The following is a 19313-nucleotide window of genomic DNA, read 5'->3' as shown; positions in this document are numbered from 1 at the left end:
ATTATCAAAAATCGAAATTTTTTTCCTAAATTGTTTTATGTAGTACTTAAGCTAAAAGCAATGCTCATTAATTTTTGTTCAGCTTGCATTGGGCATATGGAACTCAAAGTTTTTCATAATTCATTATTCATTGTGCATTATTATTCGTATGTTGGCCTGAAAACCCAATTATTTTTGGCAGTGTATCGCTATTGCGTCAGATCTTAAATTATATATATCTGATGTTTATATGAATATCCAATTTGTGGATTCTCTATCAATATTTTGATGAACACTTGATATTAATGTAGTCGCAACTATTGTTTAAGCTTTTATTATAAATTTATATTTGTTAATTATTTTTCGCATTTTTCATTTGTTGCCGCACACATTTCGAATGATTCGCAATTGCAAAATCAAATTATACAAAAGATCAAGGAAAAATATATATATTTTAAGCTACTCTTTAGATTGTAAAAAAGAAAAACAATTTTTGTTTTGTACCATAAACAAATATATGTATACCTATATAAATAATTAAATACATTTTTTTTTACAGCTAGAATTTGTTTATATTTTGCATTACTATTATTGTCATTTTTTTTTGTGTTTATTATTATAGTTAACGGTTAATATGCAATTTTTTTATGCAGCGCATGAAATGCGAGAATGGGAAATATAATTGAAAATATAATGAAGAAGAGGAAAACTATGTTGCAAGCAAGCCTTATACAACTATTAATCAATTAAAGCATCATATACATAATTATTATATATATATATATATATATATATATATTTGATAAGTTTATAAACGTATATATGTATATGTATATAGGTATACATAGAGAATGTCATTAAAAATTTGCTTTCGCTTTAGCATTTGCATAACGCTGCCTAAAAATGTTTTGGAATTGTACTTACTGCAAATCTGGCCAATAACTATATATATGTATATGTATTATATATATGTATATATAGATAGCTATCCAGATACTATATTTATCTATAGCGCTTTTGATTTTTGCTTTGATTTTGGCATTTAGCAGGCGTTCCTAATCAAATAGACCAGGGCTGAATATGAAATCAAATTGTATCGACTAGCTGTAACGTGTAATTGTAATTCGGAACTGATTTGCCATGTTTAGCATTTTGTTGTATAATTTTAGCTCGAGATCCAAACTATTTAGCTTGTTTAACCCGTCAATACAGCAGCCATAATAATAATCTTTTGTTGCCTGATTGATATGGACTATATATATACATATATCTATATATATATATTTTATATATAAATTTCATACTTGAAATGAAGCCATAAGCAGTCGCAGTGAATAACTCATTGAATATGCAGAATGAAAGATATATAGATATAGATGTATATATAATGTCTATAAAGTAACTGTAATAAATTTCGAAAAACAATACAAGAGACTAACTCACACAGAACAAAGCAGAGCAGGACTTCGTGTAGGCAAATGGTGGCTGCAAGACTTTATAAACTGAAATGAAAGGATTTGATGCAGTATATATGAATATTATAATTTGGATTCTGTTTTATGCTATGGAATATGAAAGAAATGCTATTTATGTATGTGAAGCCTATGCAATAGAATATTTCATTTACTTTACTAACTGTAAAAGTGCTAGGGTCTGTGCTTATATTATAATATATATAGACATAAATATATATATATATAACTAAAGGAAATGCCAATTTTTGAAAGCTTGCATAAAAATAAAGAAAGGAAAAAAACATTGAATTTATATGGAATACATGAAGCTATTTTTTAGATACTATTATTATATAGGTACACTGAAAACAAAATTGAGTATATGTATGTATAAATGCTATGCTTCATAAGAAATGTGCCATAGGCGCATAAAATAAAAAATAAATTTAAAAAGAAACAAAAAAAAAAAAACTTGCAAAATGCTAAATCAATGTACTAAAAACTTAATTCAATTAGCGTTAGTTATATAATTAAAATAAAATAAAAATTATTTATATAAAAAATGGGAAAACAACAACAAATACTTTTATAGCATAATACTGAAAAATAAAACTAAAATTTCGAAAATACTTTAAGTATGTGCAAATTAGTGGATTTTTATAATATATACAAAAAAAAACAAAAAAAAAAAGAAATATAATAAATCATAAAAATAATTTCTAATTTTTTTGGGAAATTTATTTAACGCTTTTTTACCAAATGGAATTTTTTGTCAATGTTTGTTGTAAACCTCAAGTAAATCAAAACAAATGCAATACACAGGCATAAGGCAAAAATACTACACAAATATGCTAAAAAAAACCTAATAACAAATAAAAATAAGATGCAGCCACAGACAAACAAAGAAGAGACTTACAAACAGAAAAAACAAAATCAACTTCATTATAAAAAATTATTTAACTAAGCAAAAAAGAAAAACAAAAACAAAAAATGTATGAATTACTACAAATTTACAAAAGAAAAAAAAAACTAAAAACTATATAAAAAAAAACAAATTCAAACTACAACCTACTACAACTAATTAAAACTAAACAAAAATACAACAATAAAAACAAAGCAAAATATATAAATGTATAAGAAACGAAACATAAAAAACAAAAAGAGAAGAAAAAAAATAAATGAAATTTTTTGCAGGTCTATTATATAGTGAAAGAATGTTGCCATTTGATACGATTTTTTTCCAACATGACATTTAATATATATACATACATATATACCTTATATTCCGATTCAAATGGAATTTTTGTAATTTTGATAAAAACATAAAAAATGATCGAAAAAAATCACACTGAAAAACAAAAAACAACTAAACTGCGAAGAAGATGTGTTGAGCGAATTGCAACAGAGAAAAATAAATGCAAAAAAGCCTAAAAATTAAAAAGAAAAAAAAAAAAACAACAAAACAAACCAATATATATATAATCAAATGAGTTTTCTTTATTTGGTTTTTCGAGGCATTATGCGGAGGCAAAGATTCTTCTGAGAGGTGCGCCCTAGTCCCTAGTACAGCCACTGGAAATGTAACTCCATGGGAATTTTGATTACATATGACATATATATAATGGCTCAAGTCATAGTTTACAGCTATCGCTCTGAGAAGGAGCCTTCGGTTCTTTTCGTTTTGCTTCGTCGGTTGAACGCCTTGAGTTGAACTATTCGAGTGATGCTCTATTAACGAACATCCCGTAGGGAGCGATACGTTTGACGTTCGCTCAACCAAATTCAGTAGTTCAATTTCAATTTCAATTTATTTCACTCTTTGTTGTAATTACAGTTTTTTTTTTTTTTTTTTTTTTTTTTTTTTTTGAATGGTATCTTACAATAATTAAAGAGTTTAGACTAGGAACTAGGCCTTTTCTGCTTAGATATTTACTTAGAGATATGACATGGTATATAATATGACTTAATTATTTGGGGGAAAAATCAAAGAAATAGAAAACCCCGAGGTTATTTATTACAAAAATTCAGTAGTTCAATTAAATAAAGTACACTAAATTTACGTACGCAATTCATATATAAATAATATAGATATTATGCCAAAACACATATATCCTATACAAATACTCAGCCGAAAGGTTCGGAGAAAATGAGATTTGTTGAAAAAAGCAACAAATAAGATTTCTGTTCGATCGCTGAAGAACCAACGCAATCGGTTGCTCTTCGAGTTGTTTCTCAAAGTGTGACTGGACACTACACCTATTTGCAGATATCGAGAAACGAGCTAGGCCTAAATGACAAGCTGACTTATGTCACTCTCTAGAGAAATATTAGCTCTAGTCAATATACATACATAGATAAGTTCAGACAGCTCTAAGTTTGATTGATGTTTGCTTGACTTTAAGACCCACATAAATGCAAGGAATACTGGTAACTCTGTTAGGAAGCTTAAAATTTCAAGTTTCAGTGAGTAATCTAAAGTTCCCGTATCAATCTTGCTACAGGTTTTACTTTGGTTAGCAGCTAAGATTTTCTTCCAAGTTCCGAAAAGATATTATTTAAAAGGCGAAGTCCGTTTTTCTAAATTTTTACCTGAACATTTTGCTGCATTTAGGTATTTTATTTTATTCATCTAAAAAAAAAAAATTAATATTTTTTTTAAATAATTTAAAGAACAAGTTAGAATTGAGATCTGATTTAAAATTTAAAATACAGTCAAGTCTCAGCAATTTGTACCCCGAAATTCGTTCGAAAATCGCGATAAATCGAAAACAATTCTATATGCTTGAAAAAAAAAAATCGTTCTGAATAATTCTCGTTAATTTAAATTTCTGTGTAAATCGGAAAAAAAATTTAAAAAAAAAAAAAAAAACTGATCACCTTGACTGCAGTTTACTCCAAGTTCAGGCTGATTATGTCAATACCTCCCTGCGTGTAATGAAATGGGTCTTCTGTAGAGAGTATATTCAATAAATGCCCAATCTTGGACTTTCAATGCTGTTCTCAAAATGAAAGCTTAGTGGAATGTGCTATCTAACTCAAGTCAATTTTAAATGTAAATATCTATATTTATATCTATAGCTTACATTGAAGCTAAGTTAAAAACGTTACCAATTACGCAACTGCTTTAAGACTGTCTAAAATCAAAGTCCCAGCCCAGCAATCAGCTAACAGCCCGAGAGTAAAAAGAAAAAAACCCAGACAGGCAGATCAGTAAATCATATTACAGCTTGACTGGAGTGTGTATGTGTGTGTGTGTGGGTTTGGCAGCAAAAGGGAGCAACAGCTCGCATAAAAAGGTCAATTGATTGGGTGTGTGTGGGGGGTGTGGCGAGTGTGGACAGCATATGCAACATCGAGCCCGAATGCGACGATTGAATTGCTTCATGCAACGCACGCAGTGCCAGCAATCATTTGCCCGGCTGGCCAAGAGATGCCGGGATATGCCAGGCAATGGCCCAACGGCGCTTTGGCTCGTTTTCACTTTTACTCTCACAACCATGGCACAAATTTGTCGCATTGTGCATAAAATAGAAGAAGGTTTACAGCTAGTTAACATATGCTTAACAGCGGCTTAACAGTTACTTTGCTGTGTATCGCGACATAATAACAATATAGCAGGCTATACATCATATATATATATATATATATATATATATATATATATATATATATATATATATATATATATATATATATATATATATATATATAGATATTAGAGCTCAGATATATATTTGTAGTATGGCACAGTAAAACTTTCCCTTTAACAGTGGCATAACATACAATTAACTGTTAAGTATAGTCAAATGTATATGTATATGTAAACTCTTTTTCTGAAAATGTTTAGAGTTTAAGTCGAGCATGAATAGTTACAGCTGACTAACAGTGACTTAACAGCTGAGAAGCTTGCTTATCAAACATTTCTGTTAGAAAACTCTTCAATTTCCATTTGTTAATAATCAAATAGAAGTGAATTTAATTTAATTAATTAATTTTAATTTAGCAAATTTATCTAAATTTAGCATGAGTTTATTAAATTAACTTTAAATATAAGATTGTTAACTGTATAAAATGGAAATCAATAACAATAATAATGTAACAGGCATGTATTTGAGTCTTTGCCCACTGTTCCATGCAGAGGTAGATAGTAGCACACACACACACACACACACACACATATAGCCATTGCTTTTGCAAATTTACGCATTTTAATGTCCACGCACTGACCAGCCCAGCTCCTGGCAGCAGCAGCAGCAGCAGCAGCAGCAGCGAGCAGCGAGCAGCGAGCAGAAGAAATAGCAGCAGCGGCATGAAGAAAGAGAGGCTATCCACGCACGACAAGGATAACAGACGAGCGCGTACGAGGCGCAGAGCAGCGCAGCCCGAGAACGGCAAGGACAAAGGCGACTCCATAATTTTGAATTTCTTTCTCGAGGTGGACACAAGCGACAAGGATGCGCAGCATATAAAAGGGAAGATGTTGGGCTATGGGGAGGGGAGTGGTGATGGGCAGTGCGGGGCTGGTGGGTGGAGTGCGCTATGTGGTGTGTGGTGTGTGGTGTGTGTGGGTGGGCGAGCACAACTCAAGCTGGCCAAAAGCAAAAAGGGTTGGCCACGTTGCGTCCTGTTTGCTTTTTATTTAGCCCAGCATTTTATTTATGCTGCGTGGCCGCTTCGTTGCCGTTTTATGCCCTTACCTATATCGGGTATATTAGCTGGGCTAACGATTATTATTTATTTTCAAATGATTGCTTGGACTTGTAAATAGGAAATACTTGTGTAGAAAATATGGTTTCACAGTGTAAATTAAATACAAATAATATATATTCTTTACGTAAAGTAGGAAAAATATATAAATATATAATATATATTTAAATGTATAATATTTATTAGGTATGAGAATAAATCTAAATATTTATATACGATATTTTATACATCAGTCTGGGTTTTATTTCTTTCTGTTTTATTGCTATTTTTTGCAATTATTTGATTTGATTTATTTTTAAGTACTAAATAACAATTTGTTATACATTTTTCTTTCAATATTTTCATACATACATATTTATAATTTAATAATTTAAATTTTAGATAAATTTTGATTACTATACATTTTTTATTTTTATTTATATTTATATTTATTTATTTTTATATTATAGTAAAAAAATTAAAATAGTAAAAAGTACATATGCATATAAATAATAATAACAAATACATAATTATGAAAGTTTGTCTTAATATTAAAAAATAAATAAATAAAATATATGTATATAATTAAACAAATAAAATATAACCAGAGAAAAATTTATAAAAAATAAAAAAAAAATCAATTTTTATGCCAAATTTCAAGTAAAAAAAAAAAAAAAATAAATAAAAAACAAATAAGTTAGTAATAAATGTCTTCTATATATTATACAATTTGTATAATTTAAATCTGAAGTCAAGTCAGATTTATTTCATATACAATTATTGTTACCATATTAAATTTGTATTTATATTTTGTTGCTATTTCATTTGTCAAAGCAGAGTATTTCATCTTCGGCGTGTGATCCGATCTGATCTCTTCTACTTCTCACTTTTTGTGCCTTTCGCTTGATTTTTTTTTTTTTTTTTGGGGTTTTGTTGTGCTTTTTAAATTGGCAAGCGCCAGCGGGCAGCTCAGCAGCCATCAAAACGCAACGCAGCAGCCGAACGCTCACCCACCCAACCACCTCGGCTGGCCATTAGCTCGGCAGCTCGGCAAGCCACCACCGGACGCTGCTGCTGCTGTTGCTGCTGCTGCTGCCGCCGCTCATCAGAGAAGGCTTTGGTGGTTGGGCGGGGAGGCTGTGACGATTCTGGACCTTAACCCGTTCGTGCGTTGCGCTGGCTGCTTCGTGCGTGCGTTGTCCAGTGGTTGGTGGATAGCTGCCTGGCTGGGTGGGTGGCTTGGGTGGCTTGGGTGGACGGGGTGGTTGGGGTGGATGCTGCTGGCCAGCTGGTGGGCTTAATTTAAGCGGGTTTTATTTTTTCTCAATTTTCGGTACGTTGTTGTTGTTGTTGTTGTCGTTGCGTTTTTTTCCACGTTTTTACATGCTTTTCGTTGCGTGTTTTTTATTTGATTTTGCTGCGTATATAAATATATATATAAGGGATGCTTTTCTGGAATGGACTCTGTGCGTGTGTGTGTGTGAATCTCGTTATGCTGTCTGTTGTTTGAAATGACCGCTGCTACTGCGACGCTGCGTCGCAGTCGACGCTCAATTTGCTGTAACTCTTTTTTTTTTGGGCATTTTCCTCTTTCTTTTTTTACGTTTTGTTACTTTTTTCATTTCTTTTTTTGTTTTTTTGTTTTTTTTTGTTTTATACATTTTGATATATAATGTATATGCGTTTTTTTCTGTTTCTTCTTCGTCTTCTTGTTTTTAATGTATATATTTTGTTTGTGCTCTTTGTCTAAGCAAAACAATTTTAATTGAATTTTTAAGAACAATACAAATTTATTTATTTAGTTTTGTTTATTTTGTATTTCTTCTTTTCTCTAGTTGTTGGAGAACCTTTGGAATGACCAAAACTGTCGCATGTCTCCAGTGCATAAATTCGTTTGATCAATCAGGTCTATAGGGACATTTGCTTGAAATTTGATCTAAAGTGTTTTTAGAGTAGAATCGCCAAGCAACGTTCTGTATATGTATATGAAGTAGCTCATGTCCTTCAGGCGGGAGCAGGCCAGCTGAGTAGGCACCTCCATGTGGAAACTTTGAAATGCATCCAATTTGCAGTGTTCTCGCCCAAATGGTCAGAATAATTACAGAATAAGCTTACAAAGAGATCACTGGAGTACCGCGATGGCTTCAATAAACATTAACATTCACATTAATTTGCAGTACTACTTTTTATTTTTTATTTAGTATAATTTTTTAGTTGTTTCATTTATAATTAGTTCAATTTCATTTAAAGGGAAAAATCTCTTCGAGTAAAAAGCGTTGCCTACTTTTCAGCGCCTCTAAAAATTGAAATGTCAGTAAAATGAAATCAATTTGAATTTATTATTAATAATAGTAATACTTTATACAAAAATACAAAATCATCACAAATTATAAAAATACAGTAAATATAATTATAATACAAAATATATTTAAAGCTGGGCTGTGTCTGTAGCCTTTGGCTTTTAACTAATTTAAATGTTTATGGACTCGTTTTATAAAACTTTTTTTTTATTTTTGATAAAATTGCAAATAGTTATTAAGGTTATATACACATACGATATATTTACACAAACATGCACTTGTAATATAATATAATAATAATAATAACCCTCTAATATAAGAATAACAATAATAACTCTGTGTAGTCCTTGCCGCTAAGATCTCCCTGGTCTATGATCAATTTTGGCATCGTAAAATTGATTTACCGCAATTTGCTTAGTTGTAATTTCGAGTCGTCCCAATAAATATTTAATTTAACTATTAAAATAAAAATACAAATAAAATATTTAATATAAATTTGGAATGTATGTAAGTAAATTAAACAGCAACAACTGAGTTCCGTTTCTTTCTGTTCTTAGTCTTAACTGCTTGGCTAGCTATTCAGTTATAAAGTTTGCCTGAAAGCCGAATTGTAAGATCTTGATAGATTTATTCTATATGCTAACAATAGCAGTTGCCAAAGTGAACTTGATCTGAGCTAGAACTTTAACGGAATAGGTCTAAGAGGTAGCTTGAGTAGTCTTAGAGCTATATCTATAGGGTATAGAGCAGACAGGGCGATTTGTTGATTGGCAAGAAACTAGTGTATGTCTGATCCGTAAGCAATTAATAAACAGCGGATAATCTTTTTGGGAATTGGAATTCATTGTTCATAAGTTCCCCATTCTTGGACTGGATGCATCAGAATCGAACTACTGACAGTTGGAAATGCCCCAAATCTGAATTCCCTTTCTGCCTTAATTAAGAATAGTATGCGAATGAAATGGAATGGAAAATGATGAAACATAACTGCAATGGAGTAGTTGAAGAGAAGAGCAATAATATAGTTGTTAAGCTGTAGAGAGCTCTGCTCCGAGAGAGATGATGAGGAAGAAATCAAATGAGTGCAAAACGAGCAAAAGGCGAAGTCAAAGGCTAATCACATGAGAAAGGCGAAAGAGTGGACATTGCCATGGCAAATGATGCAAATTTAATTGCCAGAAATGAGGTAGCTAACGAGCAGGAAGATGGGAGGGGGAACAGCCGGAGTTGGGTAAGTTTCCCAAAAGAAATGGCAAACGATGTCAACGATATAGGCGAGTCGAAAATCAAATTGAAAATGCGAAGTGGCAAATGGGCAACGGCAAATAGGAAAAGAAATGTCTTTGATATTTAATATGTTTAAATATGCGAATCCTTTGAAGCGAGCCGGGCTGTGTTTAGTAGAGGCAAAAAACAAAAACAAAAAAAAAAAAAAAAAAAAAAAAAAAAACGAAACCAAATCAAACATTCTCAAAAATAAAACGAAAGGAGCTGAAACAACAAAAACCGGACACAGCAGGCAATGCATGTGTGTGTGAGTGTGAGTGTGTGAGTGTGTTTGTGTCTTAGATGTATGCTGATATAGTAGTAGTGGTGGTCCAGCAGAGAAACAGAGTGGGAGGTGGTGGGTGGAGTGGGCGACGGCTTGCAAGTGAAATTCATTCAAACGAAACGAAATGAAACGAATTCAATTGAGATGACGACGAGGACAAAGCTGGAAACGAAGACGCAAACGCAAACGAAGCCAGAATAATGCCAATGAAGAGTAAAAAGTAGATCGATAGATAGCAGCCACTACACACACACACACACACACACACACACATAAACATGCGTGGCCAGCATGTGTGACCAGTGTGTGGGCGAGAAAGAGAGAGAGAGATCGTAATGCAAACTGTCAGAATGCGTAACTCAATTTACAATTTTGCTTTTACTTTTCTGCTTCCACTTTGCTTTTCTGCCTTCTCCTTTTCTTTTTTTGCACAAAAGAAAGTGAGAGTGCGTGTGCGTGTGCGTGTGTGTGTGTGTGTGTGCGAGGGTGTATGCTGAATTAAAAGAAAATGGAAAATGCTAAAAAACGAACGGCTGGACACGAGCCACAGCCAGAGGGTTGGGCTGGGTCCAAGGCAGTTGGCCATGATAAAGTCAGCCAAAATGTGCGTGGCGTGTGCCACGGAGCGTGCGGGGCTGCACTGGAAGGGGTGTGTGATTGGGGCGCTGCCAGCGGCTGGGGCACAGCGAGTGAATGTCAGAGAGAGAGAGAGAGAGAGAGAGAGTGGGAGAGTGAGTGAGAGAGGCTGCGTAGGCTGGTCAACTGGGCAGGCATTTCTTTTTTGGCTGCTGTTGTTGTTTCGCACGAATCCTTTCGCCCCAACCACCTGAAGCCAGCGCTAAAAAAAAGAGTAAAAAAGCAAATCGTTTGCCTTGCGCGACTAGAAGATAGCCTGTAAACAGCGTAAGCAATAACGGTAGCAGCACTCCTAATATATATGAACATATTTCAATCTCTCAAAATGGAAAGCCTCTCCTGCCTCTCCCATCCTTCCTTGTATTATTATTCTGTAATTTTAATACATATATCGTCAGCATACCTACCTTAATGCAAATTTCTTTGAGCACCGATATATATCATATCATATATCAGATTATTGTTTTGCATATAAAAATCTTAGCCTACTTTACCCATTTACTTCTACTAAAAAACAGCCCTAACATCACACATAGTCTATCATTATATACCATATCACGTCACACATTTTTAGTTCGTCATTCGTCATAATTTCTAGTATTCGTTTGCCATCCCATGTCGCTTCATTCTTAATTTTCTCACATATCATACCATTTTATTAAATTTATAAGGATTTCATCATAGATAAAGTTGAATTAGGTCTATCTATCTAAAGATTTATAAAACATATATTTTACAAATGGAATTTTTCGGAATTGGGAATCTTGAGATCCTTCTAAAATTTGATCATAAATTTAAAATATTATCAACTTTGATTCATGCTACAAAATTGATTCTAAGATAAATGTTCAAAAACAGATCGTTTTGCTTAACTATATCATATACATACATGCATATATGTATAAAGATCACATATAGAATGATAGCCATCTTTAATCTCGTGTTCCCGTTTTTTTTTACGGGGTATAAAAAGCGAGCAAAAATTGTAACAAAAGCGGATGCTGCGTGGGCGGTAGAAGGGGTGCACGGTAATAGGGGTAAAGGGGGCTAGTGTGGTGAGTGTGGGGGAGTAGGGGGGCTGTTGTTAGGTAAGCAACAGAATGGGTTGCCAAAAAAAAAAAAAAAAAAAAAACAAGAAATCCAAATGGAAAATGCTGCACACCCACACACACACACACACACACGAATGCACGCTCGTTTGGACAATTGGCCATGGCATCCAGCCTCTTCTTCTTCTGCTTCTCTCTTTTTTTTTTGCGCTCAGCTTTCACTTTCCTTATTTTCGTTCGCTGTTTGCGAAGCGTGCAGAAAAGCTGACCAGCACAAAAAGGAAGAAGAAGAGGAAGGAAAGTAGAAGAAGAAGCAGCAGCGGCAACAGCAAACGCACGAAATTACATAGAAAAATCTTCGGCACATAAAAAAGCGAAATAAAAAATATAAAAAACAAAACACAAAAAAAAAAAAAACACGAAGCTGGCAAAAAAATCTTTGAGGAAAACGTGAAGCAGCGCAAAAAAAAAAAAAACAAAAACAACTAAAAAAGGGTTACGAAATTACGTCGACAGCGATGCCAATGCCAACGCCAACGCCAGCGCCGATGCCGATGCCGATGCCGATGTCGACGTCCACGTCGACAGCGACGTCGACGTTCAAGTAAAGAAATGTAAAGAAAATTACAAAATCACCCCCTTTGGCCAGGCTTACATGCTTACAGTTATTACCGCGATAAGGTGAGGGTGTCCATATAGGCCAGGCCAGCAGCAGGAGCAGGGGGAGTCGTGTGGAGTAGCAATAGGTGGGAGACAGTTACTTTAGCCAATGGCCTCTGGTCGTGGAGCTTATCAGAGTTCCGGAAATGAGTTGTGTAAGTTGCAAGTTTATGTTGCTTCAGATTGATGTCGTTGTTGTTGTTGTTGTTGTTGTTGTTGTCTTTATGAAAACTATTCAGACAGCTCGATTAAAGTTTAGCCAGAAGATGAGCCTTTTAAAGTATTTTAAAGAGAGTGATCAAAGCAAAGGAAATAAATATATTGTATAAATAAATTGTATAAATAACAGGGTTAGTTCATCGATAATCATCGATAGTTATCATTAGATGGCTGTAGCTCTAACTCTTCTTTTCAGCTACTCCAATGTGAATGAACATGGAAAACTTTACATGATGAATGATTCTTTTTTTTTTTAATTTTCTATTTTAGATTTTTGATCATACCATCTGAAATATCTCCCATCTTTCTAAGGCCATTTTTCAGTAGTTTGTTCTGGACGTCTTTTGGTTTGATCATGGGTATATGCTTATAAGTATCTTATATGACATACTACACTTGACTTCGTTATATTCATATTGTAGAAAATCAGACCAAGATTTTTTGGCTTTAATAAGAAATTAAAAGAGCCGCAGTTACCGTATTACCCAGATATATCCACATATAACTTTTTCTTGTATCCGAATCTGAAGTTGACCATCAAATAATGACGCTACGTTTAGGGAGATACGAGTACTAGAGCAGGATTTGAACAAGATAATACGAAAATAAATGCTTGATTAGTCTCAAGACTTTGCCACAAGTGTATCAAGTCTGATGGGAACTTTTTTAAAGTGAAGTAGGTAAAAATATATATTCAAAATTGAAAAAAAAAAAAAAAAAAAATGGAAAACTAGTTTCTCAATAATTTTCGAATAGGCGTCATATATATGTATTTGAGTTTATTAAAAACAAACAAATAATTTATAATGCAGAGCAGAGCATCATGAAAATGAAAATCAGTTTTCTTCCCTAGATAGTGATGTAAGCTAAGGGCTATATATAGCTGAGTGGGTACGGCCGTATGATAAGGGATTTGCTTAGAAACGTTTAGAGCACAAATTAAAATTTGTCAAATATTTCTTTCCAATATTATGTTAACTCTGTGGCACATTAATTTATTACTCGTAATTCAATAATTTGTTAACTGCGATTTTTTTATTTTAAGAGCTGTGGGACCTATTTCACAGCTCGCAACATCATATTAAACATATTATGCAAAAGGAAAGCAAGTTTCACTGCTGCCAAAATATGTTACAGCTCAGCGCAGCTGTCGCAGCAGGAGTAGCATCAGTAGCAGGAGTAGGGTGCGAGAAGAAGAAGATGAAGACGAAGATTTTGCTGTTTGGGCACATTAATAAACAGCTAGCTAAAGTGCTGCCTATGCCCAGACTCAAAGAGAGAGAGAGAGAGAGAGAAAGAGTGAGATGAAACATGTTCATGCATATGCATATACATTATAAATAAAATGTGCTACAACAACAGCAACAACAAGAAACTGCCCTCACCCACCTACCCACACACACACACACACAAACACGCACACACAGGGAGGCTGGTCAAGCAAATACAGCAAATCAAACGGAGTCATCACACACACATCGGAAACACCCAACGCCCCCCACAAACCTTTCGCTAGCTTTGCCTTTTACTTTTGCGCGCAAAAGTATGCTACAAAAAATTAAAATGCTGACCAAAGCGTCGCGCTGCGCTGCCGGCGTCAGCAGCGCCGTGTGCGTCGACGGACGGCAGCAGTATGAAAAATTACATAAAAACCAAATTTATATACGCACACCAGCGCACACACACACACACACACACACACACACACATATGCATGTGCATATGCAGAGGAAAATACGCCGAAAAAAAATGAATTTTGTACAAAAAAAAAAGTTGAGAGCAAAATCTTCCCTTAACTTTTCATTTCGAATGTTATGTAGTTGACAGTCAGACGCACTGTCCACAGTCGCCTGGCCGCCTCCTGCCCCCTTTGCTCTGCTGTGAGTTGATGTTGTTGTTGTTGTTGTTCTTGTTGCTGTTTTAAGTAGGAAATTGTGTCCGAGCTGCTCGCTCGCACTCGCTTATCAAATGAATTTCTTTTGTAAACTTCGCTGCCCGTCCGTCAAGGCGCAAAGCAGAAGGACACGACACGACAGCGCCGACAGACAGACAGACAGACAGACAGAGAGACAGGAGAGTAACAGACAACCCTTTTAGCTATGCCAGCTAGCCAGGTGGCATTTTTGTTGTTGTATTTTGTTTCGCTTTGGGCGGAGGCGGAACTTTTTGTATTGGACTAATGCTAATGTCACATATACGCTTGTCATTCCCATTGTTGTTGCTGCTGTTTTACGTGATTTTGCATGAGCTTGCTCTGCGCTGTTTTGCCAGCTATATATTTATTCGTTTTTGTACCTTTTATCCGATTTAAGAGGCATCAGTTTAACCCAAAAATGTTTTTGGCCAGCCACTGCACTATGGGTCAAAAGCCCGTTTTTTTTTGAATTAATTAATAACTTTTGAACTAGTCAAGATAATTAAATTTGTTTTTTTGCATTTGACTTTCGTTCGCATCACTTGTTTTTGGTGAAAAAATGGGTGTGGTACCGCCTGTCTTTCATATTATTAGCTGTCATAACTTTTTTGCTTTTTAAGATATTTACACCAAATTCACATATTAGATGTGTTTTCATGTTTTAAAGATCCTGTAAAAAAATTATCAAAATCGGTTAACTATATCATATAGTTTTTGTATGTAGAAGTTGAGAAAAAATTTTTTCAAGGAATAAAAGGTTATATTTTATGATTTTAAGCACAAATAACATTAAAATATATCTCTTTTATTGTTAATCATCGTATTCTTCATTATCTGAAGCTAGCATGCCATACACCTCAAAATTTTAAAAGTCCTGCCTTTCGGAAATGCCTTTTTCCTCTTCCTCGTCTGCGACGAGGTTAGTTGCTGAAAAATTAAATTGCGTAAAAAGTGCGCAAAAGTGCATGTTGAACTTATAGGTGTTAGTTCAGAATTGAATACTCTATAAAATGAGCGTAGTTTCATTGCTACAAAGTGCTACAAACGCAAGTTTTCTCTTATCAAAGACAAAAAATTTTTTTTTTAATGATGTCAAAGACAGTTTTTTGACTTACATAAAACTTCACATCACATACAGATTTTGGACAACACAAACACGTAAACATAAAGAACAAGCCCAATTCCGTATTTTCCACCAAAAATTTTAAATTAATTGTCATTATTTTGACTTCAATTGGCGATTGAAATTCATAGAAAGTTTTTACAAAATGATAATGTGCGTGTCATGCGTAACAGCTCTGTTTAACAGCAGTTTAGTTAGCAGATCGCGCCTCTGTTAAAATTCTGAGTATGTAACATTTACATATAGGGTATTCTTAATGGATTGGCATTAAAATTTTGTAAATTTTTTCAACTTGAAAATAAGACTTTTTTCCAAAAAATCGGGCTTTTGACCCATAGTGCACTGTGGGAACTAAGTCAGTGTGTCTGCCAGTCGAGCCAAAACAAAAACTATAAGCACACACACACACACACACACACACCCACACACACATGCACACACTATGAATTTGACATGCAGCTTTGGGCGCTTCAGTTGGCAGTTTTTAGTTTGTAGCTGAGCGATTTTTGCTGTGCGCTCGAGAGTATGCTACGCCAAATGCGGCGAGCCATGCAAATGCCACGCAATCAAAAACTTTCGCTCGCCCACTCACACGCCAACACACACTCACACACACTCACACAGATGCTGTCCATTGCCCAGCTACACGTGTGTGCGTGTGTAAACAGACGTTTTGCTTGTGTGGTCGCAGAACTTGCAAACTAGTTTGCATAAGACAACAACATGCGTACAGGCAAGTCTGTATCTGTGTGCGTGTGTGTGTGTGTGTGTGTGTATGTAGAGGGTTAGTTGGCGGACAGCCCTATGTATTGTACATGCCATTGCCAACATTGCCTTGATTATAAATTTCAACTTAATTACATAAACAGAATTTAATCCTTTCTAACTGTGTCGCATTTTATACATGAGAATATATGTATGTACATATATATACATATAAACTGTATACATAATGTGGGTGCGTGTGTGTGTGTGCGTGTGCTAACGCGCATTTCGTATCAGTATCAGCGGCTGGTGTGTGCGGCTGTCTGTGTGTGCGTGCGTTAATTTATGGACAGCATAACTATCACAACGCAAGCAGAACAATATTTAGGCACAGTGGGACGAGGGCGATTGAAAACTGAGCGCAGTGATAACTGCAAGAGATTAAAGTTAAGAGAAGTTAGGCAATTTGAGATATTTGATTAAAGAGTTTGTGGGAGAATGAGAGAGAGTGAAAAAGAAAGAGAGAGAGAGAGAGAGAGGGGGAGAGACAACCTAGCCTTATAATGAAATATTTATTATGCGTCTGCTTCATAGTGAATGCACGCTATATAATTATTTTTAATCTTTATGTAAGCAATTTTGTACATTTTTATAACGTGAACCCATTGAGAATGGGAAATAAGGGTATAACGGTTTTGTTGAAATGTATGTAACAAGGAGAAGGAGGCGTGGCAGACCCCACAAAGTATATATATTCTTGATCAGGGCACGAGCTGAGTCGATTTAGCCCTGTCGGTCCGTCTGTATGTATGCACGCGTCGATCTCAGAAGATATAAGACCTAGAGACTTGAAAATTGTTTTCCTAGTTTTAACTGTGCAATTTTAAATAATAACTAAAAAAATTAATTTTAAATAAATATGCAAACTTTTAGAACTTACATACATATATATTTTAATTTTTGTAGTCTATTTACTTTCGTGTACATATGTATATATTTGCACATATGTACTTTCAAATCAGCCCTCGTTTATCATCTAATATTTTGTTTAGTATTTAAGAACCTATATTCTGAATCGCTCTACAATTTCAAGAGAACGTTAATAAATATAAAGTAATGCCGAATTTCGGGGTTTTTTGGACTATGTATAATTATTTTTTAGTTACATTAAATCTACTATATTGAAAGGTAATTTTTCAATCTACAATTTAACATTTTCACTTTTTTAATCTCAATTAATATTTCATGTTTTGTGAGCGTTTAGAGTTGAAAAAAAAAAAAAGGATTTTTAATGTACTTCACTGTACTTCTATAAATATATATTTGAATATATTTCAAGATAAGCCTCGTTTAAAATTGTTTTTGATTTTTTTTTTTTTTTCATTCGGAAATTAATCTAAATCTAAAAAATTTTACTTCGAAATTAGCTAATTTCTGGCACGCCTTTTCTGCTTATCACACACCACGGTGCAACGGGACAAACGAAGGACGACGGAGGACAAAACTTGTCCATGATGAATATTCTAAAGTTTTGCATTAGTTCTGAGCTAACCACCCACCCAACCAATACAAACGCAAACATAGACACACACACATAGAGCATAGAAATAGGCATCGTGTTTTCCCTTGCCCCCGCCCTAGACTCAGTGCTATATATTATTTTGACTGCCCAGGCTGATCAGCGCATAGCACACACCTGACACACACACACATTCACAGATAAACAGAGAGAGAGAGAGGGAGAGGGAGAGATAGTATTAGTGCAACTGAGATAGAGCGAGGCGAATGTTAAACCAATTTCCACACAACAATTTTAAATTTCCGTCTTGGTCCGATACACACGCACACACACACACACACAGAGAACTTAGATTTGCGAATGCCAATTTGAGGACCAGAAGCCTGGAGCATGTTTCACACACACACATACATATACGCATATATATATAGAGAGTAGGGAGAGAGAGAGAGACAGAGAGAGAGAGAGAGAGAGAGGGGAGGTACACCTAACTTACAATGAAAAGCATTCGCATTTCCCATTGCCCGCAATGCTCCAACCCACCCACTTGTAAAGTGCGTAAGGGCGTGCGTGTGTGTGTGTGTGTGTTCGGCACTATTTTACATACGTAATGCCAACTTCATGGGGCTTTTGGTAAAGCTCATAAGAGCCGCCGGCTACAGCATCGAAATTAGCGTTTGGACCTTAGACCTGGCCATTGGGGAGTTTTGTCCAAGTTCAAAGTGGGCGTGGGTGGGCTGCCATAACTAACTGGGTGTGTGTGTGTGTGTGAGAGAGTATGTGAGTATGTGTATGTACTTAAACACTTGTATGTGGCGCTACTTAGCTAGACAAACTCACAAAACGCGTCCTCAACTTGGCTTAAAGCAAAGGTTTAAGCCCCGAGCTCTCATGCCATGTAGAACAACAGTGAACTCGCAACGTCTGGCGACACTGATTTAAAGGTTTTTGAATAGAACCTCTGAGCAAGCCAGATTGTCACTCCTCGAATCGACTAGAACCAGATTGGAGGTTCTCTTATGGAATTATTTCTTACCAAAGATATTTAGCTTTGATTTCCTCAAAGCTCTAAAGATGTTAGATAAAACGTATTTCCAATTCGTGAGCCGCAATGGATAGTTCCTGCCGCATTAATTCGCTGTGCTTAAGGCCGGGCTTACAAACTGAGAGAACTCACTGCGAATATCGAACTTGAAATTCCGAACATTAAAATCATCTTCGTTTGACTTAAACTTCGTGTTGCTCAATTTCCATAGCTCTGCATAGATCCAACTCTTCTTTGTGCCTTTTGCCTAAAACTTTAGTCAAGTTGAAACTGAGTTTTCGAATTTATATGGATTCTTTTTATTTCACGGATTCTCGAGCGCGCTGAACGGCCGATTGTAATTCAATTCTTGACGCATAATCGCATTCAATGGGAATTTAAACTTTTGGGCAATGGGAAAATCAGTTTGACTGGAGTTTGGCTCTTGCCACAGTCAGGGGCACCAATTGCCAGCAGCTGTCCAGGCATGAC

Source organism: Drosophila mojavensis, unplaced genomic scaffold, assembly GCF_018153725.1.
Source record: "Drosophila mojavensis isolate 15081-1352.22 unplaced genomic scaffold, ASM1815372v1 contig_136, whole genome shotgun sequence".
NCBI classification, from domain to species: domain Eukaryota; kingdom Metazoa; phylum Arthropoda; class Insecta; order Diptera; family Drosophilidae; genus Drosophila; species Drosophila mojavensis.
Note: the sequence above shows the minus strand (reverse complement) of the source record.